Genomic DNA, 26,689 nt, shown 5'->3' on the forward strand with positions numbered 1-26,689 from the left:
GTGGTTAATTTTAAATCTAATAAATGAGATAGAAAGACTCTTAAAAACCCTGACTACAGAATTTACAAGTGCTTTATGGCTGCCGATCAGTCAGCTGGCCAGATGGTCTTTTTAATAAAACATGACAAATCATGAAGTCTTTGCTGTATGCCAAGTTGATACAAGGTTGATGTTCCTATAAGAATTTGTAATACTTATTAGCAACTTGCAGTTCTTGCTAAGTTTCCACCTACAACTTCAACATTAAAGTCACAATATGGTTATTCTGTCCATTTCTATTTCAAAAGTAAATCTGGGATCAGCCTTAGTGATGAGCGAGCACTTAAATGCTCGGGTGCTCATTGCTCGGGTCGAGCAAATTGGAATACTCGGGTACTCAACCCGAGAAACGAGCCCAATGTAAGTCTAAGAGAAGCCCGAGTATTTTTACCGTGATCCCCACCAGGGGTCCTTTTAAGGTCTTAAAAAGTCTGAAAATGATGGAAACACTGCTCAAATGACACAGGAACATCATGGGGATCGCCCTTGAAAGCATTTCTGACTCCTTGGTCACAACTGTAAGCAATGTTGTCAGAGTTTCAAGCCATTTTTACGGGTGCACCAAAATCATACAAAAATGAAACCAAAATGGATTTTGCTGGGAAATATGTTAAGGTACATCCTTTACAGGGTAATGACTTGCATATAAGGCAAAATAATTAATCCCAGACCAAAATGTTCCTCCACCACTTGGGCTATGTTCACAAGCAGCGTTTTTGATGCGTTTTTCAACTTTAACATTGTTTTCAACCAATACAAATGCATTCACTTGGAAATGTCATTGTATCATTTAACAACCCTAGCTGGGCATGTGGTGTGTGACACATAAGGAGACACATCTTGTTTCGTTTATGAAGGAGGGACACTTAAAGTCACAAAACCTATTTTTAGAGGGGCATCAGGCAGCATTAATATTCCTAAAGGGCCATTATTAAACAGTGGGTCTCCTATGCTGCTATTGCCTATGCAGTGAGTGGCTGGGCTGCCAAGAATTTCAGCGCACCTCAATACTCCTCTCCAGAGAGATACAGGAGTGCCTCCTGAAAAAATGCTGCATTGATTGCAAGGCCTTCCCTGCTATCAAGTCATATGCACCCCAATAAGCCTTTCAACCCAGATCCCTATTGGCCACAGGAAAACTCACTTCGCAGTCTTCAGTTGGTCCTGCCATACAGGTTCCTTATGCATTCAATGCAAGGGCCGCCTTTACCCAAATTTGCATGCACCCCAATCCCCCTTGGAAGAAACATGGAGGAGGGCCTCCTAAACAAACTGTCCCATTTCCAAGGAGCATGTCTCCTAGACTCGTACTGCCCATAAGTATATGGGCTGACCACCAACATTTCCCCATGGAGGGTAAATTTAAAAAAAAAAGTTTGTGACAAAATAGTGTTTACTGTTTTGAGCTAGGGTAACACACAGCAAAAAAGGATAATGGAAGCCTCAAAAGCACAATTTGTAGCCCACAGATGGATGAGGCATGTCACGGAACTACCACACTGTAAATTTTTTTTGTTTTAACCAAGATAGTGTATAGACCTAGGGTATTAGACAGACCAAAAATTGGAATGCATGCATGAAAAAAAAACTATTTTAGACCATACATAAAATGGCCATTGGACAGAGATAACAGACTGTTTCAATATGTGGCCTGTATTTTAAAAAAAATTCTAACCACAAAATACTGTATACACCAAGGGTATCATACCAAAAAATGGAATTTGACTGAGATAGAGTGTTTAAATATGTGGGATGTATTTTTAAAATTTAAGAAAACACAAAATACTGTATACACCAAGGGTATAAATCAAAAAATGGAATGTATGTCTGAAAAGACAAGATTTGAAGACCACTGATAGACCAGATGTGTGACTGAGATAACAGACAGTTTCAATATGTAATATGTATTTTTTAAAATTTTAAAAACCACAAAATACTATATACACCAAGGGTAGCAGTCTAGTAGACCAAAAAATGCAATGTATGCCTGCAAAGGAAGGATTTGGACACTACAGATACACTGTGACTCAGACAGAGATATCAGAGTGATTAAAATATGTTCTTTTTTTTGGCCCACCAAAAATGTATCCATAAGTATTCTATGACACTAAAATAAAACATTTGAAGTACTAAAATTGTCCAAACATTTCCCCATGGGGGTACATTTAAAAAAAAATCTTTTATGGGCATCATAGACACCCTTTCCAAAAATTGGACTGGCTGTAGCAGCACAAAACCCGTTAACCATGGTAATCTATTGGCGGTGATTGTTGATATCTTGAGGAAGTCATTCTTAAAAACTAGGCCCAATTTTTAGGAGCTGGTCTCCTAGACTTGTGATGCCCATACAGTAAGTGCATGGGCTGACAAGCATTTCCCCATGGGGGTTAAATTTTTTTTAAATCTTTTATTTCCATCATAGACACCCTTGGCAAAAATTGGACTGGCTGTAGCAGCACAAAACCAGTTAACCCTGGTTATCTTGTGTTGGAGAATGAGGAGACATAAGATAAATCATACTCAAAAAAATAAATAAATAAAAAATGTGACTCCACCTATGAAAGAAAATAATGAAAGGGAGGAGCAAACACAGGTTCATAAATATGAAGCCAGAATGTGTCCAATGAGATATGTTTGTCCCTAGCAACAGCTCAGAGACAGGGATATAAATAAAAATATAATATAAAAGTCTTTGAATAATTTTCTATTGTAGAGATATACAATACCTCATTATAGGACTGTCCAGAGCTATGAAAAATGGAAAATATAATAATAAATGGGAAGAAGATACTTACATCTCCTTTTTACAAAATTTTCCCCTGTGGGAGTAAATTTCTTTTGGTTTCAAATTGTTAACGGCCATTATATAGACACTTTTGCCAAAAATTGCACTGGTGTATCAGCACAGAACACGTTAAATCTGGTGATCTAGTGGTGGAGAATGAGGAAACATTGATCAAGGTCTTATTAAAAACTAGGCCCCATGTAAAGTGGCATGTCTCCTAGATTTGTAATGCTCATACACGAAGTGCATGGGCTGACAAACATTTCCCCATGGGGGTTACAGTTTTAAAAAATTATTTATGGGTATAATAGACACCCAAAAATTGAATGGCTGTAGCAGCACACAACAGGTTCACGCTGGTGTTCTATTGGCGGCAACTGATGATATGCGGAGGAAGGCCTCAATAAAAAATGGGCCCAAGGTTAAGGAGCGGGTCTCCTAGACTTGTAATGCCCATACACAAAGTGCATGGGCTGGCAAACATTTCCCCATGGGGGTTACAGTTTTAAAAAATTATTTATGGATATCATAGACACCCTTGCCCCAAAAATTTAATTGCTGTAGCAGCATACAACATGCTCACCATGGTGATCTAGTGGTGGAGAATGAGGAAACATTGATGTAGGCCTAATTAAAAACTAGGCACAATACACACTAGTGCGTTGCTTGTGGACGAAGTAAAAGATAAGAGGTCGAGCAAGATGCCGGGACCGGGGCCGAGCTCTTGTGCAGGAGCAGGCCCCACAAAGATCACCTGGATAGGTAGCAGCCCCAAGGACCCCAGCCAGCAGTCATACCTCACAGCCAGCCATCGGAAGAGGGCTTAATAGAGGTCCACCGGCAGTGGCAGCAGAGAGACCATTGCCCGAGGTTCTGCAGGTGTTACCCAGACCAACTACATCAAGCTTGTACCTGTACCAGCATGAAGAAACCATCGGGAAGGTGCAGGCATTTGATGGAACCGTGTTGTTTTTACCAAAAAGACTGTATAGCGTCACCGAGGTGTTCAGAGAAACTCGAAATGGAGACAATGTGCGGATAACTATCACCCTGACCAACGAGCTTCCACCGACCTCTCCCAACTGCTTCCATTTCTATAACATCATTTTCCAAAGACTCCTGAAGATAATGGATATGAAGCAGATAGGACGCAACTATTACAACCCGAGTGACACCACCGAAGTCAGAGCCCAACGACTCACCATCTGCCCGGGGTTTTCCACCTCCATCCTCCAGAACGAGTCAACCGTTATGTTGAGCATTGATGTCAGCCATAAAGTCCTCATGAATGAGACTGTGCACAACATCATGAGCAGCCTCTACTCCTCGTGTGGCCGTCAGAGGTTCCAGAACACCTGCTGCAATGAGCTGATTGGACAGATCGTCCTCACCAAGTACAACACTAATACCTACCATATAGACGAGATTGCCTTGAATGTGACTACAGCGTCCACCTTCAAGAAGGCAGATAGAAGCAATATCTGCTTTGTGGACTACTATAAGAACCAATACAATGAACAAGTGAAAGACATGATACAGCCGCTAATCATGGCCATCCCCCAGAGGCCCAAACTGGGAGCCACAGATGGAGCCATCGTACTGGTGCCAGAGTTATGTAACCTAACAGGTCTGACCGATAGAATGAGAAACGACTTCAACATCATGAAAGACCTGGACATTTACACCCACTTACCACCAGTACAGAGGGAGCGGCAAGTTGGGAAGTTCATGTATTTCATACACAAGGATGAGTGCGTTCAGAAAGAGCTACGTGACTGGAGGCTGAATTCCTACAGTTCGAAGGGAGAATCGCACCTCCAGTAAAAAATCCTTCAAAATGACAAATCTGCTAAATATAATCCACAGTTTGCTGATTGGTTGCGAGAGCTGAGGGGTCCCGTCCTGATTAGCCCCCGAGATATGAATAATTGGCTGCTCTGTTACACCAGGAGAAATTAGGACTCGGCGAATGCTCTTCTGCAGAGCATGTTCAAGATCACACAGCAAACGCGCATCAAGACAAACCGGGCTGTGTTGGTTGAAGTCGAGGACACGGTGGAAGGATATTTATTATTATTATTTATTTATATAGAACCATTTATTAAGAGACCTTACAGCAGAATATTACGGACCACACCAAGATGGTCGTCTATATCCTGCCCAGCATTAATAAGATAAAGTATGACACCATCAAGAAGCACCTGTGCGTGGACTTCCCCATCCACAGTCAGTGTGTCGTTGCCAGGACCTTGTGCAAACCCCAGACTGACCTCTCCATATTATTATTATTATTATTTATTATTATTATTAATATTTATTTATATAGCACCATTGATTCCATGGTGCTGTACATGAGAAGGGGTTACATACAAGTTACAAATATCACATACAGTAAACAAACTAACAATGACGGACTGATACAGAGGGGCAAGGACCCTGCCCTTGCGGGCTTACATTCTACAGGATTATGGGGAAGGAGACAGTAGGTTGAGGGTTGCAGGAGCTCTGGTGTTGGTGAGGCGGTAGCTCCGGTGTTGGTGAGGCGGTAGCTCCGGTGTTGGTGAGGCGGTAGCTTCGATAGTGATGAGGCAGCAGCGGTGTCAGTGCAGGCTGTAGGCTTTCCTGAAGAGATGAGTTTTCAGGTTCCGTCTGAAGGATCCGACTGTGGTTGATAGTCGGACGTGTTGGGGCAGAGAGTTCCAGAAGATGGGGGATATTCGGGAGAAGTCTTGGAGGCGATTGGATGAGGAGCGAATAAGTGTGGAGGAGAGAAGGAGGTCTTGGGAGGACCGGAGATCATGTGAGGGAAGATAACTTTGGTGCACTCTCCATATGCACCAAAATTGCCTTACAGATGAACTGCAAGTTAGGAGAAGAGCTGTGAACTGTGGAGATGCCGCTGGAAAAAACGATAATCAATGGGATTGATTGCTACCACGACATCCTGCAGAGGAAGAGATTTATTGCTGGCTTTGTCACGAGCATGAATAAACAAATGACACTTTGATTTTCAGATGCATCATCCAGGATCAGAGACAAGAGATTGTCGATGGCCTGAAAGTTTGTATGCAAGCGGCGCTGCGTGGAGTGCTGCATGGAGCAAGACTAACGTATGCCTGCCGCACCGAAACATCATCTATAGAGACAGCTGTTAGTGATAGGCAGCTCAAAACCTTAGTGAACTACGAGATCCCACATTTCATGGACTTCATCAAGTCTGCTAAACAGGATTACAGCCCAAGACTCACCGTGGTGGTGGTGAAGAAAAGAATAAATGCCAGATTCTTTGCCAATATGGTCATCCGGCACCAGAATCCACCACAGGGAACAATAGTTGATAGAGAAGTCACCAGACCTGACTGGTATGACATCATCAGCCAGTCTTCTGCCACTTGGCTGAGGCAGTGCTGCAGTGCTTCCAGCTCCTGACTGATGTGTTCATTTCACAGATGGAGGCTGAAGAGGAGGAAGAGGAGGAGGAGGTGCAGGAGCTGTAGACACTTGGGGCAACCCTGATTGACGAAGGGCCCGCAATTCTTGGTGTGAGGAGGATGTGGTCCATCCCAAGGTCTGACTGGGTCCCGGCTTTCACTATGTTAACCCAGTGTGCCATCAGTGAGATGTACTGTCCCTGCCAACAAGCACTTGTCCATGTGTCTGTGGTTAGGTGGATATTCCTACTAATAGCATTGTTGAGGGCACGGGTAATGTTGTAGGACACATGCTGGTGTAATGCCTGTATGGGACACCGGGAGAAATAGTGGCGACTCGAGACCGAGTACCTTAGGACAGCCGCTGCCATCAGGTTGCGGAAAGCTTCCTTCTCAACGAGCCCAAAAAGGCAACATTTCGAGCACAGGCAGAAGAGAAATGTTAGAATTTAGTACTTTGGGGCGTTGGCTGGGTATTTCTGCTTGCATTCCAATGACTGGGGTATAGACAACTGAAGGTTGTGCTTGGACAAGGGCGTGGACGAGCTTGATGATGTGCTACTTGACTGTGGGCAACACCAGGTGCAAGGCTAGAGGCATCTTCACATGCACGGTGGCCTAGGGATTGGCTTCTACGCAAAACAGTGGAAGAAGCAGTGGTGTCACCTGCAGACAGTGTTCTTGGAGCCTGGGGTTCTGCCCACAAAGTCGGGTGCTTTGCTGCCATGTGCCTGATCATGCTGGTGGTGGTCAGGCTGGTAATTTTGCTACCCCTGCTGATGCGGGCATGGCAGTTGTAATTCCATGGTGCTGTACATAAGATGTACATAGCATCCATAGCATATTACAGATGCGCCTTTTCTGGGGTGGCTGGGGGCAGATGTTTTTAGCCATGGGGACAATAACCATGGTCCTTCTCTGGGCTATTAATATCTGCCCTCAGTCACTGGCTTTCCCTCTCTGGCGGAGAAAGTTGTGCGGGACCCCACGCCAGTTTTTTCCATGAATTGACCCTTTAATTTAACACCTACAGCTCCAAAATTTTACACACACACTACTAACATTATTAGGGAGGGATATATAAGAATATCAGAGACATGCAATGGTTTACTGTATGTAAACTATGTCTCATATTCTGTCGGGTTCTGCAATGATTTTATAGAACCTGACAATTGAATTATCGGCTTTTCTGCTATCAAACTCTCGATGAATTATAAAGATATATATATATGCCTCACTGACACATATATATATATGTATATATATGTATATACTGTATATACATACTTATACTATGTGTAGACATTTATTTTATCTACTAGATGGTGGCCCGATTCTAACGCATCAGGTATTCTAGAATAGGCATGTCCACTTAGTATATTGCCCAGCCACGTAGTATATTGTCCAGCCACGTAGTATATTGTCCAGTGATGTAATATATTGTCCAGCCACGTAGTATATTGTCCAGCCACATAGTATATTGCCCAGCCACGTAGTATAATGCCCAGTGACGTAGTATATTGCCCAGCCACGTAGTATATTGCCCAGTCATGTAGTATATTGCCCAGCCACATAGTATATTGCCCAGCCACATAGTAAATTGCCCAGCCATGTAGTATATTGCCCAGTCACGTAGTATATTGCCCTGCCACATAGTATATTGCCCAGCGACGTAGTATATTGCCCAGCGACATAGTATATTGTCCAGCCACGTAGTATATTGCTCAGACACGTAGTATATTGCCCAGTGATGTAGTATATTGCCCACTGACGTAGTGTATTGCCCAGTGACGTAGTATATTGCCCAGCCACATAGTATATTGCCCAGCCATATAGTGTATTGCCCAGCCACATAGTATATTGCCCAGCCACGTAGTATATTGCCCAGTCACGTAGTATATTGCCCAGTGACGTAGTATATTGCGCAGCCACGTAGTATATTGGCCAGTTACATAGTATATTGCCCAGTCACATAGTATATTGCCCAGCCCTGTAGTATATTGGCCAGCCACGTAGTATATTGCCCAGCCACGTAGTATATTGCTCAGCCACATAGTATATTGCCCAGCCACGTAGTATATTGCCAAGCCACGTAGTATATTGCCCAGCGACGTAGTATATTGCCCAGTGACATAGCATATTGCCCAGCCACGTAGTATATTGCCCAGCCACATAGTATATTGCCCAGCCACGTAGTATATTGCCCAGCCACGTAGTATATTGTCCAGTGGCGTAGTATATTGCCCAGTCACGTAGTATATTGCCCAGCCACATAGTATATTGCCCAGCCTCATAGTATATTGCCCAGTGTCACGATATGGTATGAAATATCATATAAGTTTAGTTTCTCTTGCTAGCATGCTGTGGGCTAAGCCCCCCTTCTTGGAGTGATTCTGCAACAGCTTTTATGGCTTGTAGCTGCAAATTCCTGACTTTCAGCTCCCAAGCCCCTCATCCCCCTCGCCAAGGAATTTACAACCGGCAAAGCTGCATAGACAGTTGTACCAGCTTAAACTGGTAGAGAAGCTCCCAGAAGCCATGAAAGTCCTTTGTTCTGTTATTGTAAGATATTGGGCAAACGATTTAAGCTAGAAATAGGAAAAATATATATTCTTTATGTTCCTCGGCTGATCTGTCCGCCACTCTAAACATGAGCATCTAACGCCATCAGGTAAAAAAGTAGGGATTTCCCTGTAATGACGCATCAAACATATGACATATTTCATCTCATTAGAATGCCAATGCTAATACAAGATGAATGCTGGGTTGGTTATGACTATGACATGTTCTGGAGCGGAGTTATAGAAATAAGACAAATTTAAGGTTGAATTACCAAAACTGAAGAGGTAGGAGGGACGAGGTGATCCAACCCCTTTCTGGGATGTCACAGGCTGCAGCTATAACTGTCTGGCCAGATCCCAGCAGTCAGTCTGCTGTTGGAAGAACATGTAAGTCTGATCTGAAGAGCTGTTCTAATGCACTGGGACAGTTGGAAACCCCCCACCAGCATGGTTTTTGCCTGAACTGATATGAACTGAGAACATATGAGTTGTACCTTTTCTTATTTAATCCCTGTTTATTTTATAATTATCTTGTACATATTTCAATTGTCTCATATTGTAACATCTTTATATGACTTTTTATAAACACTGCCTGAAACGTGTGATGGGGTATATTATTTAATACTAGTTTGTTCATCCTGTTCTAAAATGTACCCTAAGTCTTCTGAAGGGAATTACGCTACTGTTTTGGGTTAGCTTCGGACCCGTTTAATCGAAGCTGGTGGCAGCTTACCGTGTGCAGGCTTTTGGGTGTTGTTGTAGCGACTGCGGCGTTGATAATTATTGTTCCTGCCTGAGCGGGAGTAGTTTATCGCGTCGCTGCAGTGTGCCCAATGGCCAGTACATAGCAGGCAGCCTTTCTGGCGACTAATTACCCCAGGTGTAGTACCTAATCTGACCTGAGAGTAAGGTGGGCGCCAGAGAGCTGCAGGTTTTAAGTGGAACTGTAAGCGGGATATACATAAATCCCTGCAGTTCGTGGTATATTGAAGAGCAGTGGGATACCTAAAATAAGCCGCTGCTGTAAACTAAAAGGTCAATAGCCTTGTGTGTGTTTTTTTCATCACATCGTGGAGTGGAGGGATAACTAAGATATGCCCCCCTGCACATTTGATAGCCGTCTGTTGGCCTAAAGTCACCCCGACTCGTGACGTAGGGGTGACGGTCATGGTGTGAATCGTGACAAATTGATGGCAAGGCGGTGGGATATATTAGAGCATTAGTGATTTGGTTTGAGCAATCATTCCTCTCACTAAAAACTTGCAAAGTTCTTGCGAGGACTCTGTTCAAATAAGTTTGGAGAACGAACTCAGTGTTTATTAGTCCTGAGACAATTGTGTGTACTGGTAATTATCCCCTACCCTTCTCTTTGTTTTTCTGTCCTATCTTTTATTTGGCAACCATGGTTGTGCTGGGAGATGTCTTTTATGAGCAGCAGACCAGAGACACCCTTAGTGCCTTATGCAAGTCACAGCACATTGACTTTGCAGGCAAAAACAAAGCCCAACTGGTCTCAGATCTGGTGCAATGGGAAGCCGCTCTAGACCACTCTCAGAGCTCAGAGGCTGCAGAAGCCAGCACAAGTGAACATGGTGCTGCAGCAGAGGTCCAACCCCTGAATACGGGCCCTACTGGCAATCAGGGGGGCGCAGACCTCCTCTTGGAGCTGGCTCTGCAACAATGCTCCGCAGATGACCTAGAGAGACGTCTGCAGCTGATCCAGCAATACCAGGAGAGAGCCGAGAGAGAGGCCCGAGCCGAGCGGGAGGCTGAGAGAGCCGAGCGGGAGGCTGAGAGAGCCGAGCGCCAAGCCCAGCAAGAACACAAATGGGAGATGCTTCGGCAGGGGGGATGCCCTCCACCGCCCAGAGCCATGAGCCCAGCAGCGCTCAGATACCTAAGCCCGGGCCCGATCACTTTCCTGTTATGGAGAAGGACAGGGACTTGGACACATTTCTGTGGGCCTTTGAGAAAGCCTGCAGACAGTACCAGCTGCCTACAGATGAATGGGCACGATACCTGACACCAGGGCTGAGAGGCAAAGCTCTGGAGGCGTTTGCTGCCCTCCCTCAAGAACAAGATGGAGACTATAAGGCCATCAAGCAGGCCCTGATAGCCAAGTACCAGGTGTACCGTAGAAAGTTCCGGACCCTCTAACGTGGCCCACACGACAGTTACAGTGATGTGTTGCATGGACTGGGGACCCACTTTGACCGGTGGACCCAAGGACTGTCAGTGACCACCTTTGCACAGCTGCGAGACCTGATGATCAAAGACCAGTTCTTTCATCTTTGCCCAGCTGAGGTGCGACAGATCGTGATGGACAGAGAACCCAAAGACGTGACGAAAGCAGCGTAGATTGCCGATGCCTATGAGGCCAACCGTAGATCGGAAGCGCGGAAGCCAGTCACCACCAGCTGGAGAGGGGGTAAGCCTGCAGCGAACGCCAGTACCCCTGCCAGCCAACACACCAGAGGTCCTGGCCCTGTGGCCAACAACACCAGACCTACCACCGAACCTCGCCAGTGTTACTACTGCAAGCGGCCTGGTCATATCAGTACCCACTGTCCAGACAAGCAGAAGAACCTCACAGCCAAAGCCCCAGGGCCTAATGCAGCAGTTCTTTTGGTGGATGGTGTGGTTGGGAGGGTGTGTGACAACGTACAGCACGTCACGGTGGGAGGCCATGTTGCTACAGGCCTCAATGACACCAGGGCTGAACGAACCCTCATCCGACCCGAACTGGCGGCCCCTGAAGAAATCATTCCGGGGAAAACCCTAACTGTCACTGGGATTGGGGGCATCAGCTGTCCCTTACCGATGGCCCGGGTTTATATTGATTGGGGTGCCGGGAGCGGGGTGAAGGAAGTTGGGCTGTCTGACAATTTGTCCACAGATATTTTGTTGGGGACTGATTTGGGGAAGATGGTGGCATACTACGTCCCTGACATCCCTCCCCAATCTACTAATGAGGATAAAGTTAACTCTGATGATGATGATAATGATGGGAAATCACATGTGTTACCTGACCATGCTTTATCTTGTAATGATGCATCTAATAACCATTTTTTCCCGAGGATTGATGGTTAAAATGTTGTTCCTGTGCCAACTGAACCTGATAATGATTTTTCTGTAAAGGTTAATGTGTCCATAGGTACAGGCGTGCTCAGCCACGTCGCTCTGCGGAGTGAGACGGCTGAGGAACCCCTAGCAGGGGCAAGTGTCGGTACTACAGGAAATAGGGAGATGCATGGGAACCGTGAGGAAGGTGATGCCATGAAAGTGACCAGTGCCACCGAGGAAGGTAACTGGCCCATAAGTAGCACTGCCCCTGGAGTGTTCGGGGTGGATGGGGAGGTAGAGCCCATAGCAGCGCCGGCTGATGGGTCTGTAGAAACCCCTGGGGAGACAGCCTACGTAGCTGCTGTCACCCACAGTCAGAGTGCCCGGAACGCAGATAACTGTCTGCCTTCCGGGCCCTCCTCAGTCATCAGTGTGACTGAACCAGAGGTGGACCCAGAGCAGGTCCAAGACGGTTCCCGTGGGGAAGGGACAATGACATTGCTTCTGGCTTCCCCTAGCCAGGAGTTTCAGGCCACTCTGCACACAGATGCAAGCCTAAAGAGTTTGAGACAACTCGCCGAGACATCCACCTCCGTGACTGAGAAGGAGAGGGTGTTCTGGGAGCGAGGAAGGTTAAACCGGGAGACAGTACCCGGAGAATCACAAAAGGAGTGGTTGAGGGAAAAACAGCTGGTCGTCCCGCAGCAATTCCGGGGTGAGTTGATACGGATTGCCCATGAGATCCCGCTAGCTGGACACTTGGGGATCAGCAAAACTAAGGCCAGGCTGTCTCAACACTTCTATTGGCCTAAGATGGGGACAGATGTGGTAAACTACAGCCACTCCTGTATCACTTGTCAAAGAGTGGGCCGTCCCCAGCTGCTCTGGAAAGTGATATATCCTTAATGTGGTAGACTACGCTACCCGGTACCCAGAGGCAGTAGCTCTGTCGTCAACTAGGGCAGATAAGGTGGCGGATGCCCTGTTGGCCATCTTTTCATGTATAGGGTTTCCCAGGGAAATGCTTACTGATCAAGCGACCCAATTTATGTCTCGCCTAATGGAGGCTCTCTGTAAGAGAATGCAGGTGAAGCACCTGGTATCGAGTGCGTATCACCCACAGACCAATGGCTTGTGTGAACGCTTCAATGGTACCCTCAAACAGATGCTACGCATGCTGGTTGACACCCAAGGGCGCGACTGGGAGCGGTGCCTTCCACACCTGCTATTCGCATACCGAGAGGTTCCGCAGGCCTCGACGGGGTTCTCCCCCTTCGAACTCCTGTACAGCAGGTGAGTCCGGGGACCCCTTGGGTTGGTAAGAGAATCCTGGGAAGAGGAGCCGAACTATTCTGAAGTGTCCATAGTGGAGTATGTCATGCGCTTCCGTGACAAGATGTAGACCTTGACGCAGTTGGTGCATGACAACATGACGCAGGCTCAGGCTGACCCGAAGCACTGGTTCGACCAGAACGCCCAGGAGTGGACCTACCACGTGGGTCAAAAGGTGTGGGTGCTGGTCCCCGTACCAAAGGATAAGCTTCAGGCTGCCTGGGAGGGCCCATACGTCATCCACCAACAGCTCAACCTGGTCACCTACGTGGTCACGCTTGACCACGCTCGGGGTAGGCGAAAGGCCTTTCACGTCAACATGATGAAGGCTCATCACGAACGTGAACCTTTTGTCCTACTGGTCTGCAGCTTGCCTGAAGACGGGGAGGAAGACACCCTCCTGGACATGCTGGCCCAAGCCAAGGTCGGTGGGTCCATCGAGGATGTGGAGGTAAGCGCCTCATTAACTGAACCCCAGCGGTTGCAGTTGCAAGCCACACTGGAACCCTTCTGGGTCGTGTTCTCCAACCGACCTGGGAGGACTGAGTTAGCAGTCCACGAGGTGGACACCGGGAATCACGCCCCACTACGGCGAACACCCTATCGAATCTCTGAACAGGTGCAGCAGATTATGCACCAAGAGATCGATGAGATGATACAGCTGGGGGTGATTCGACGGTCAAAGAGGGCGTGGGCCTCCCCTGTAGTTCTCGTGCCAAAGAAAGACCGGACCACCCGGTTCTGCATGGACTATAGGGGGATCAACGCCATCACAGCCTCTGACATGCACCCAATGCCGCGCATCGAGGAGCTGCTGGATAGGTTAGCTGGCGCAGATTACCTAACAATAATGGATCTGAGTAGAGGATACTGGCAGATTCCCCTGAGCCCCGAGGTGCAGGAGAAATCCGCCTTTATCACGCCCTTCGGACTGTACGAGTCCACGGTCATGCCCTTCGGCATGAAGAATGCCCCTGCCACTTTCCAGTGGATGGTCAACCTCCTGCTTCAGGGACTGGAGAAGTACGCCGTTGCGCACTTGGATGACATTGCCATCTTCAGTTCCTCCTGGGATGAACACCTGCAGCATCTCGAGGAGGTGCTCTGTTATGGACCTGGTGGTTAGGAGCACCCGGAATGACCTGATGGTTAAACTACCACAGGACAAGCTCTGGGAAGTGGGAGCTCTGCTGACCGCAACCCCTAATCCTATCACACAACTAGAAATAGCCGTGGAGCGTACCTAACATGACCTAGACGCCTCTTCACAGCCTAAGAGCTAACTAGCCCTGAAGATAGAAAATAAAGCCTACCTTGCCTCAGAGAAATTCCCCAAAGGAAAAGGCAGCCCCCCACATATATTGACTGTGAGTTAAGATGAAAGTCACAAACACAGAAATGAAACAGGTTTCAGCAAAGGGAGGCCAGACTTACTAAACAGACTGAGGATAGGAAAGGTATCTTTGCGGTCAGCACAAAAAACTACAAAAGACCACACAGAGTGTGCAAAAAGACCTCTGCACTGACTCACGGTGCGGAGGTGCCACTCTGCATCCCAGAGCTTCCAGCTAGCAAGACAAAATCATGATAGCCAACTGGACAAGGAAACAATGAACAAATAATAACTAGCAGGGACTCAGCTTCTGCTGGAGTAGACAGGTCACCAGAAAGATCCAAGAGCGAACTGAACCAGTACAAGAACATTGACAGCTGGCATGGAGTAACGATCTGAGTGGAGTTAAATAGAACAGCCAGCCAAAGAATAAACTACGTCACCTGTGGAAGGAACCTCAGAAGCAGCAGCTCCACTCACAGCCACCAGAGGGAGTCCATGAACAGAACTCGCCGAAGTACCATTCAAGACCACAGGAGGGAGTTCGAAAACAGAATTCACAACAGTGCTCAGGCGAATTCACCAAACAGGACTGACTGTCAAGCCGGGAAAGTGCCAGATGGGCATGAGGGAGGTCCACTACCTGGTGCACCGGGTAGGCAGAAACACCCTAAAGCCAGAGCCTGAGAAAGTGGGCACGATTGTGAACTGGCCCACTCCTGTGACCAAGAAACAGGTGATGTCCTTCCTGGGCACTGCAGGGTACGATAGGCGCTTTGTAAAGCACTATAGTAGCCTGGCAAAACCCTTGATGGACCTCACCAGGAAGAAGCTACACCACATCGTCAACTGGACCGATGGCTGTGAGGGGGCCTTACAGTCGTTGAAAACAGAACTGTGCAATGCCCCTGTGTTGAAAGCAGTCGACAGTAGTCGACCATTCTTGGTGCAGACCGACGCCAGCGAGTTTTGCCTTGGTGCTGTGCTCAGCCAGGTTGACTCGGAGGACCAAGAGCACCCCGTGTTATACCTGAGCCGGAAACTTTTGCCGAGGGAAGTGGCCTACTCCACCATCGAGAAGGAGTGCCTGGCCATAGTCTGGGCCCTGCAGCGCTTGCAGCCCTGCTTGTACAGTCGCCCCTTCACTGTGGTGACCGACCACAACCCTCTGCGCTGACTAAACGCCATGTGTGGAACCAACGGCAGGTTGCTACGCTGGAGACTTGCCCTTCAGCAGTTTGACTTCACCATTGAACACAAAACGGGCAGGGAGCATGGGAATGCAGATGGACTGTCCCGCCAGAGTGAACCTACTGAGGTGCGCATGGAAGCATACCGTGAGGTTCTTCCTCCCTAGCGCACACCAAAAGGGGGAGGTGTCACGATATGGTATGAAATATCATATAAGTTTAGTTTCTCTGCTAGCATGCTGTAGGCTAAGCCCCCCTTCTTGGAGTGATTCTGCAACAGCTTTTATGGCTTGTAGCTGCAAATTCCTGACTTTCAGCTCCCAAGCCCCTCATCCCCCTCGCCAAGGAATTTACGACCGGCATAGCTGCATAGATAGTTATACCAGCTTAAACTGGTAGAGAAGCTCCCAGAAGCCATGAAAGTTCTTTGTTCTGTTATTGTAAGATATCAGGCAAACGATTTAAGCTAGAAATAGGAAAAATATGTATTCTTTACGTCCCTCGGCGGATCTATCCGCCACTCTAAACATGAGCTTCTAACTCCATCAGGTAAAAAAGTAGGGATTTCTCTGTAATGACGCATCACATATATGACATTTTTGATCTCATTAGAATGCCAATGTTAATATGAGATGAATGCTGGGTTGGTTATGACTATGACATGTTCTGAAGCAGAGTTACAGAAATAAGACAAATTTAAGGTTGAATTACTAAAACTGAAGAGGTAGGAGGGACGAGGTGATCCAACCCCTTTCTGGGATGTCACAGGCTGCAGCTATAACTGTCTGGCCAGATCCCAGCAGTCAGTCTGCTGTTGGAAGAACATGTGAGTCTGATCTGAAGAGCTGTTCTAATGCACTGGGACAGTTAGAAACCCCCCACCAGCATGGTTTTTGCCTGAACTGATATGAACTGAGAACATGTGAGTTGTACCTTTTCTTATTTAATCCCTGTTTATTTTATAATTATCTTGTACATATTTCAATTGTCTCATATTGTAACATCTTTATATGACTTTTTATAAACACTGCCTGAAACTTTTGATGGGGTATATTATTTAATACTAGTTCGTTCATCCTGTTCTAAAACGTACCGTAAGTCTTCTGAAGGGAATTACGCTACTGTTTTGGGTTAGCTTCTGACCCGTTTAATCGAAGCTGGTGGCAGCTTACCGTGTGCAGGCTTTTGGGTGTTGTTGTAGCGACTGCGGCATTGATAATTATTGTTCCTGCCTGAGCGGGAGTAGTTTATCGCGTCTCTGCAGCGTGCCCAATAGCCAGTACATAGCAGGCAGCCTTTCTGGCGACTAATTACCCCAGGTGCAGTACCTAATCTGACCTGAAAGTAAGGGGGCGCCAGAGAGCTGCAGGTTTTAAGTGGAACTGTAAGCGGGATATACAAAAATCCCTGCAGTTCGTGGTATATTGAAGAGCAGTGGGATACCTATAATAAGCCCCTGCTGTAAACTAAGCGGTCAATAGCCTTGTGTGTGTTTTTTTATCACATTGTGGAGTGGAAGGATAACTAAGATAAGCCCCCCCTGCACATGTGATAGCCGTCTGTTGGCCTAAAGTCACCCCGACTCGTGACGTAGGGGTGACGGTCATGGTGTGAATCGTGACACCCAGCCATACAGTATATTTGCCAGCCACATAGTATATTGCCCAGTCACGTAGTATATTGCCCTGCCACATAGTATATTGCCCAGCGACGTAGTATATTGCCCAGCGACGTAGTATATTGTCCAGCCACGTAGTATATTGCCCAGACACGTAGTATATTGCCCAGTGACGTAGTATATTGCTCAGTGACCTAGTATATTGCCCAGCCACATAGTATATTGCCCAGCCAGATAGTATATTGTCCAGCCACGTAGTATATTGCCCAGCCACGTAGTATTTTGCCCAGTCACGTAGTATATTGCCCAGTGACATAGTATATTGCGCAGCCACGTAGTATATTGGCCAGTTACGTAGTATATTGCCCAGTCACGTAGTATATTGCCCAGTGACATAGTATATTGCGCAGCCACGTAGTATATTGGCCAGTTACGTAGTATATTGCCCAGTCACGTAGTGTATTGCCTTGTGACGTAGTATATTGCGCAGCCACGTAGTATATTGGCCAGTTACGTAGCATATTGCCCAGTGACGTAGTATATCGCACAGCAACGTAGTATACAGCACAGAGCCATGTAGTATATTGCCCAGCCACGTAGTATATTGCCCAGTGACATAGTATACAGCACAGAGCCACGTAGTATATTGCACAGCGAAGTAGTAGACAGCACAGAGCCACGTAGTATATTGGCCAGTCACGTAGTATATTGCCCAGCTACGTTTGTCACAGGTGAAAAAATAAAAAAATAAATATATACTCACCTTTCCGAAGGCCCCTTGTAGTCCACGGCAGCTTCCGGTCCCAGCGTTGGTATGGGCGAAGGACCTGTGATGATGTCACGGTCACATGACCTTGATGTCATGGCAGGTCTTTCTAGCGCAGGCACGCAGGGCCTGTGATGACGTCGCGGTCACATGACCGTGACATCATGGCAGGTCCTTGTCGCGCAGGCGCGCAGGGCCTGTGATGATGTCGCGGTCACATGACCATGACGTCATGGCAGGTCCTTCTGCCATACCATCTTTGCCACCGGAAAGTGCAGCGATAGATGGCGGCCGGTGGGAGCGGCTCAGCGGACTACAGAGGGTGAGTATAGCAGGTTTTTTTTTTTAATTATTATTTTTAACATTACATTTTTTACTATTGGTGCCGCATAGGCAGCGTCAATAGTAAAAAGTTGGGAACACACAGAGTTACCCGCGGCATAACGCGGTCCGTTACCACCGGCATTAAGCCTGTGTTAGCGGTGACCGGAGAGGACTATGCGGGCGACAGGCACTGACTGCGGGGAGTAAGGAGCGGCCATTTTCTTCCGGACTGTGCCCGTTGCTGATTGGTCCTGGCAGCCATGACAGGCAGCTGGCGAGACCAATCAGCGAATGAATAACCGTGACAGACAGACAAAAGGACATACGGAAGTGACCCTTAGACAATTATATAGTAGACTAGATTGTAGCCCGATTCTAACGCATCGGGTATTCTAGAAAATGCATGTCCCTGTAGTAGATGGACAGACTGTGCCCGTCGCTGATTGGTCGAGGCAACCTTTATGACATCATCGTCGCCATGGCAACCATTATGACATCTACGTCGATACTGTGCCCGGCGGCCTCGACCAATCAGAGACGCGGGATCTACGTCCTTTATGACATCATCGTCGCTGTGCCCGTCGCTGATTGGTCGAGGCCTAGCGGCCTCGACCAATCAGAGTCGCGGGATTTCTACGTCGATACTGTGCCCGTCGCTGATTGGTCGAGGCCTGGCGGCCTCGACCAATCAGAGACGCGGGATTTCTAGGACAGACAGACAGAAAAACCCTTAGACAATTATATATATAGATTCTATTTTAACTAGTCAGTGTGATTTTACTGTACACCGTACTGAATTGCCGGCTTTTGTAAAGAACACTGGTGCATATTTCTCACAAGTCACACTGATGGTCCCTGTGTTGTGCGAGTTTTTCTTGCACCCATAGACTTTCATTGGCAATTCTTGACCAATATACGGTGCAAATCGTAGCATGCTGCGATTTCTCTCGCATATATAATATGGCCGAGAAAAAAAGATGATAGGAGCTGCCCAATAGATTAACATTGGTCCAAGTACTATGCGATTTTTTATCACATAGCACTAGTCTGTATTACGCTCTAGTGTGACTACAGCCTTAAAATACTAGGTGCTCTCCAAGTACATCGAGCATAGTGATACTCGGGCGAGTATCGAGTAGTGGCGAGCACATTCGCTCATCACTAATCAGCATGTCTATTTTACAGACCTACATATTAACCTGTCATTTATGGGGAAACTCACCATTAACCCCTTCATGACCTTGGGATTTTTTGTTTTTCGGTGTTCGTTTTTCACTCCCCTCCTTCCCAGAGCCATAACTTTTTATTTTTCCGTCAATTTCACCATGTGAGGGCTTATTTTTTGCGGGACGAGTTGTACTTTTGAACGACATCATTTGTTTTAGCATGTCGTGTACTAGAAAATGGGAAAAAAAATCCAAGTGCGGTGAAATTGCAAAAAAAGTGCAATCCCACACATGTTTTTTGTTTGGCTTTTTTGCTAGGTTCACTAAATGCTAAAACTGACCTGACATTATGATTCTCCAGGTCAGTACGAGTTCATAGACACCTAACATGACTAGGTTATCTTTTATCTAAGTGGTGAAAAAAAATTCCAAACTTTGCTAAAAAAAAAATAAAAAATTGCGCCATTTTCCGATACTCGTAGCGTTTCCATTATTCATGATCTGGGGTCGGTTGAGGGCTTATTTTTTGCATGCCAAGATGATGTTTTTAATGATAGCATTTTGGTGCAGATATGTTCTTTTGATTGCCCGTTATTGCATTTTAATGCAATGTTGCGGCGACCTAAAAAACGTAATTGTGGCGTTTCGATTTTTTTCTAGCTACGCCGTTTAGCGATCAGGTTAATGCATTTTTTGTAGATTTGATTTTTTTTTATTGATTTATTTTGATTGGGGCGAAAGGGGGTGATTTAAACTTTTAAACTTTTATATATTTTTATTTTTTTCACATTTTTTGAAACTTTTTTTTAACTTTTGCCATGCTTCAATAGCCTCCATGGGAGGCTAGAAGCAGGTACAACTCGATCGCCTCTGCTACATAGCAGCGATCTGCTGATCGCTGCTATGTAGCAGAAATGGAGGTGTGCTATGAGCGCCGACCACCGGTGATCAATAACCATAGAGGTCTCTAGGACCTCTATGGTTACCATCCTGACGCATCGCCGACCCCCGATCATGTGACGGGGGTCAGCGATGACGTCATTTCCGGCCGCCCGGCCGGAAGCGGTACTTAAATGCCGCTGTCTGCGTTTGACAGCGGCATTTAACTAGTTAATAGGTGCGGGCAGATCGCGATTCTGCCCGCGCCTATTACGGGCACATGTCAGCTGACATGTCCCGGCTTTGATGCGGGCTCACCGCGGAGCCCTGCATCAAAGCTGGGCTTCTGACCTCGGACATACTATCCCGTCCAAGGTCAGAAAGGGGTTAAAACATTCTTTGAGTGCCTAAAGTTCTGCAGAGTTTGGGTTAAATAGAGACAGAGGCAAATAGTTTGATGCATTTTGCATCCAAACAAAATTAGAAGCAAAAAAATAGAGCAACTTTTATTGGTAAAAAAAGGAAAGGAAGAATAGGACTCAAATATCCCACCTATCCCGGCAAGCAGTAATAGACATAATATATATCGTGCATAAAAAAATCAAATTATAAAGTATTTATAGAGGACCAAATGAACCAACATCACTCAAAAAAAATAATACGCATAAATAGAGAAAATATATATTTATGTCCAATAGCGACAATAGTAACAAAAATAAGGCATCCAGTAATGAGACATTTAATCATAAAGAAATGAAGCATCTAATAATATCCAATCCAAAAGAGAGACAAAATAAGGCAAATGAAACACACAGCAATATTGGGATAGCAATAGAAACCTGTAAGAGCCTGGGAGGAATAGGATCTATAACCCCGACGCAAATTTTGCTTGAGCTTCTCGGGGAGTGAGATGCAAGTTGAAGAGGTTTCAATGTCTTGCATTATGTGAATAAAGATTATTCATTGTATAATAAAATGTTATTAAACTTCCATAAATACTTTGATCATTATTCTATATTTAAGATCTTCGTTGAATGGAAAATATAAAAAAATAAAAGCATCTTGTACCTTTGACTAAAGTGTTAAACTTATTTCAAATCAGAACTGTGAACAGGGGTTATCAAACCTATTTCCCTCAATAATCTCTACACAATTGTCTAAGTGATGGTCTAAATATGAGGCCACAGACATAAAAAATAATGTTATTGCATTTTTAAATTGCCTAAATTAATTATTTAGGTGCCTCATAAGTAGTGTTGAGCATTCCGATACCGCAAGTATCGGGTATCGGCCGATACTTGCGGTATCGGAATTCCGATACCGAATTCCGATACTTCCCGCGTATCGGATACCGGAATCGGAAGTTCCCAGAATTCAAACTGCACGCAGCAGCCAATGAGGAATGAATGGAAGTGTGGGCACATCCTGTTTAGCATGGTGGACATGTAAGTACTGGCAAGGATGTGATTGGCTGCTGAAATGATGTCACTCTGCACTATAAAAATCGCTGCCGCCATTTTGCGCTCACTCTGCTGTGATTTCAGTTAGGGACAGGACGCTGTGTTCTAACTGAGGGCCAGTTGAGATAGCTAATTGCTTTATTTTGCTTTTCCAAGGCTAATTTAACAAACGCTGTGTGTTCACCTTGCTCTTGCCTTGCAGTGCTGTTTTAACAGCGTTCTGCAAGGTCTCTGTGTGTGTGTGTGTGTGTGTGTGTGCAGCTCACTCTGTAGTCTGTGTGCAGCCATATACCCGGTTGTATTCAGCTCAGGGGGGGTTCACACTGCCTCATACAGTTCTATCCATTGCCCTTTTTTGCTCATAGTGCAGCCTGCTGCACATTTTTTCTAAAATTTCCTATTAGTGTTTTTCCACCCGTCTCCAGCTAAATTGTGGAAAAACACTGCATAGGATAACCTAGAGGGGGGTTTTTGGGCCTTGCAGCGCCGTTTACGGCTGTCTGCACGGTCTCAGTGTGAGCGCAGCTCGCCCTGTAGTCTGTGTGCAGCCACAGCCGGTTGTATTCAGTTTTTCCACCCGTCTCCAGCTAAATTGTGGAAAAACACTGCATAGGATAACCTAGAGGGTTTTTTTGGGCCTTGCAGCGCCGTTTACGGCTGTCTGCACGGTCTCCGTGTGATCGCAGCTCGCCGTGTAGTCTGTGTGCAGCCACAGCCGGTTGTATTCAGCTCAGGGTAAGTCACTGCCTCATACCGTGAAAAAACTTTTCCTTTTTTTCAAATAGTGCAGCCTGCTGCAAATTTTTCCAAAAATTTCCTATTAGTGTCTTTCCACCCGTCTCCAGCTAAATAGTGGAAAAACACTACATAGGATAACCTAGAGGAGGGTTTTTGGGCCTTGCAGCGCCGTTTACGGCTGTCTGCACGGTCTCCGTGTGAGCGCAGCTCACCCTGTAGTCTGTGTGCAGCCACAGCCGGTTGGATTCAGCTCAGGGTGCGTTACTGCCTCATACCGTTAAATAACTTGTCCTTTTTTTGAAATAGTGCAGCCTGTTGAAAATTTTTTTAAAAATTTCCTATTAGTGTCTTTCCACCCGTATCCAGCTAAATAGTGGAAAAACACTACATAAGATAACCTAGAGGAGGGTTTTTGGGCCTTGCAGCGCCGTTTACGGCTGTCTGCACGGTCCCCGTGTGAGTTAAACTCGCTCTGTAGCCCGATCTGCAGAAAACAAAAAGTAAAGTTCACCAAACACCACTTAACACTTGTGTAGGCCACATTTTATAAATAATAAAGTCTAGTCCACAGTTTACAATATTAGTGTTTCTTACACCTGTTAGGAGGAGCATTTCAGGAATAAGCACACTAAGGTCTTAGTACTTTTCTGCTTATCTTTATCTGTCAACCAAGATGAAGAGGGCAGGGAGTAAGGCACGTGGGCGTGGGCGCGGAGCAGGGAGAGGAGCAGGGAGAGGACGTGGTGATTCTATGCCTGCTGCGGGCACCGGTGACTCATCATCACTCAGTTTCAGCAGGGAACAGTCCTTCATGCGCAGCTTTGTCGGAGAGCGCCGTGCACCGCTGCTGCGTGAAGATCAAATTGAAGCCGTTGTCGAATGGATGGCAGCTAACGCATCGGCATCGACTTCAATTAGTGCCGCATCCTCTCAGGCACAGACCACTGGAGAGCAGCCATCTGTCTCTTCACCACCTGCCAAATTGGACAGGCAGTCAGAGAGCCCAGGACAGGAGCCGTCTCTACTTCTGTTCTCTGAATCTGTTGGCTTGGAAACAGGGGGCCAGCCAAGCAGCATTGGAGAAATGGAAGAAGAGGCAGTGTGCAGTGATGCCCAACAGCTTTTTCTCTCTGACTCTGAAGAGGCGTGTGGGCCAGTGCCTTGCGGTGACCACAGCACAGTACGCATCTGATGATGAAACTCAGGTGCCGCTTTCTGGTGCGTACTGTGCTGCCGAGACTACCCAGGAGGAGCAGTTGGTGGCAGAGGGTAGTGGAGATGATGAGGTCGTTGACCCATCGTGGCGTGAGGAACAGGAAGGTGATGGGAGCAGCTCTGAGGAAGAGATTCCCCTTACGGGCCAAAGAGGGAGAGGGAGGGGGAAGACTGCGGAGCCTGTAGCCTCCACTTTGGCACCCGTTAGGAGCCTGTCTCTTTCAAAAGCCAAAAAGGGCGCTCCCAATACTTGCAGTGCCTGGTCCTTTTTTGACACAGTTGCAGATGACATTTGTTTTGTCAAATGCAAGCTGTGTCATCAGAAAGTCAAAAGAGGGAAAAATGTCAGCAACCTCAATACCACAAATATGTGGAAACATGTGCGGACCAGGCACGCGGTGGAGTTACAGAAACACACTGAAGATGTAGGCCAACCAACAGCGGCAGCGACCACCTCTTCAGCTCGTGTTGCCTCTTCCTCCAGCTCACGCACAGCTGGTTTGGCTTCCTCCCAGGATCGTCATGGAAGAACCTCTGGCACTGTTGTCCAGAGACCTTGTGTAATTCCACCCACAGCACCACCTTCCCAGTCATCCTCACACTCCCAGTCTACTCTACAGCCATCGGTAGTACAGGCATGGGTGAAAAGGCGGGCATTCTCGGCCAACCACCCCCGAGCACAGGCTCTGAATGCAGGCATTGCCAAACTGTTGTCCCTGGAAATTCTCTCATTCAGGCTGGTGGAGACTGACAGCTTCCGTGACTTGATGGCATTGGCAGTCCCACAGTACAAGGTGCCCAGCCGCTTTTACTTCAGCAGGCAAGCTGTCCCTGCCCTGCACAGGCATGTTGAGGGAAACATAAAACATGCGCTACTGAACGCCGTCAGTAGCAAGGTCCACCTCACCACCGATGCGTGGAACAGTCAACATGGATAGGGGCGATACATTTCCCTCACTGCCCATTGGGTTAATGTTGTTGAGCCAGGTACATATCGTGCGAGTGGCGCAGGACGTGTCCTGCCCACTCCAAGGATTGCAGGAATCCAGTCTGTACGCATTGACTCCTCCTCATACACAAGTTCCTCAGAATCATCGCTGCAGGAGCCGTCACAGTCCACCTCCACATGGACCCGTGAACGTTTACCTATGACCGACATGAGCACAGCCGTGGCCAAACGTCAACAGGCCGTCTTGAAACTAGTTTCTTTGGGGAATTGAAGCCACACAGCGCAGGAGCTCTGGAATGCCATCAAGCAGGAGAGCGATGTGTGGTTAGTGCCAGCGAATCTCCAGCCAGGCATGGTAGTGTGTGACAATGGCCGAAATCTGGTGGCAGCTTTGGCCATTGGCAACCTCACTCACATCCCATGTCTTGCACATGTGCTCAATTTGGTTGTGCAGAGTTTTCTGAGGGACTATCCGGATCTTGATGCACTGCTGCACAAGGTCCGCCTAGAGTGTGCTCAGTTGCGGCGTTCCAGCTTGGCAAGATCCCGCATTGCTGCTCTGCAGCGCCGATTCCGCCTTCCGGAACACCGCATCATATGTGACCTACCTACCAGGTGGAATTCCACGTTACATATGTTGGAGCGGTTGTGTGAGCAGCAGCAAGCAGTAATGGAGTACCAGCTGCATCAGGCGCAAAAAAGTCGCAGTCAGCGCCGATCAGACTTCACAACCACAGAGTGGGCCACTATGAAGGACGTCTGCCAGGTTTTGCGTCCTTTCGATTATTCCACACGGATGGCAAGTGCAGATGATGCACTAGTCAGCATGACTGTCCCCCTTATCTGCCTGCTTCAACAAACTTTGCAAGCGTTAAGGGATGATGTTGTGGAAGAGGTGGAGGATGAGGAGTCACCTTTTCCATCAGCTTGTGGAGAGTCAGCGCCACGTGGTTCCTCACAAAGGGGTACGCAGGGGCCACTTTGTGAGGAGGATGAGGAGGAGTCAATGGAGGAGGAAGAGCTCCGTCCAGAGGAGGGAGTGAGACAATTGTCCAGTGGTCAGTGTGTACAGCGAGGGTGGGGTGACGATGAGCGGGCAGAGATCATGTCTCAAGCAGGGGACAGCGTTTCTGGGCCAGTTGGCACTCTGCAGCACATGGTGGATTTCATGCTGCAGTGCCTGAGAAACGACCGCCGCATCGACCACATTCTCAACATGCCTGATTATTGGGTGTTCACCCTCCTCGATCCTCGCTACCGGGACAACGTCCAAAACCTCATCCCAGCGTTGACCCGGGAGCGTAAAATGCGGGAGTACCACGACACACTGGTGAATTCCATCATCTTCTCCAGTCCAACTGAGAGGAGTGCTGCTAGTGCTTTACAAAGCAGCTCAGTGCGTCGAGGCAGTGGGGGAGGCTCTGCACAAAGAGGGAGCAGAAGCAGTGCCTCTGCCCACGGCAAGCCCAGTATGAACAACTGTGGCAAACTTTTGTGTGCCCGCCCCAAATGTCTACACCATCACCGGCGGCTCCAGTCAGCAGGAGGCAACGGTTCCGTCAGATGGTGACAGACTACATGGCTTGCCCTCTTACTGTACTCCCAGACGGCTCTTCCCCATTCAAGTTTTGGGTCTCTAAGCTGAATACATGGCCAGTAGGGTTGAGCGAAACGGGTCGTTCATTTTCAAAAGTCGCCGACTTTTGGCAAAGTCGGGTTTCATGAAACCCGATCCGACCCCTGTGCGGGGTCGGCCATGCGGTACGCGACTTTCGCGCCAAAGTCGCGTTTCAATGACGCGAAAAGCGCCATTTCTCAGCCAATGAAGGTAAACGCAGAG

General features: G+C 47.2%; 1 pseudogene; it reads left to right on the top strand.

Moving 5' to 3' along the window:
- The first annotated feature begins 564 nt into the window (after positions 1-564).
- LOC138654193 (piwi-like protein 1) lies at positions 565-6,253 on the top strand (annotated as a pseudogene).
- Positions 6,254-26,689: the final 20,436 nt, after the last annotated feature.

This window comes from Ranitomeya imitator, chromosome 1 (genome assembly GCF_032444005.1).
Source record: "Ranitomeya imitator isolate aRanImi1 chromosome 1, aRanImi1.pri, whole genome shotgun sequence".
Classification (NCBI taxonomy): Eukaryota; Metazoa; Chordata; class Amphibia; order Anura; family Dendrobatidae; genus Ranitomeya; species Ranitomeya imitator.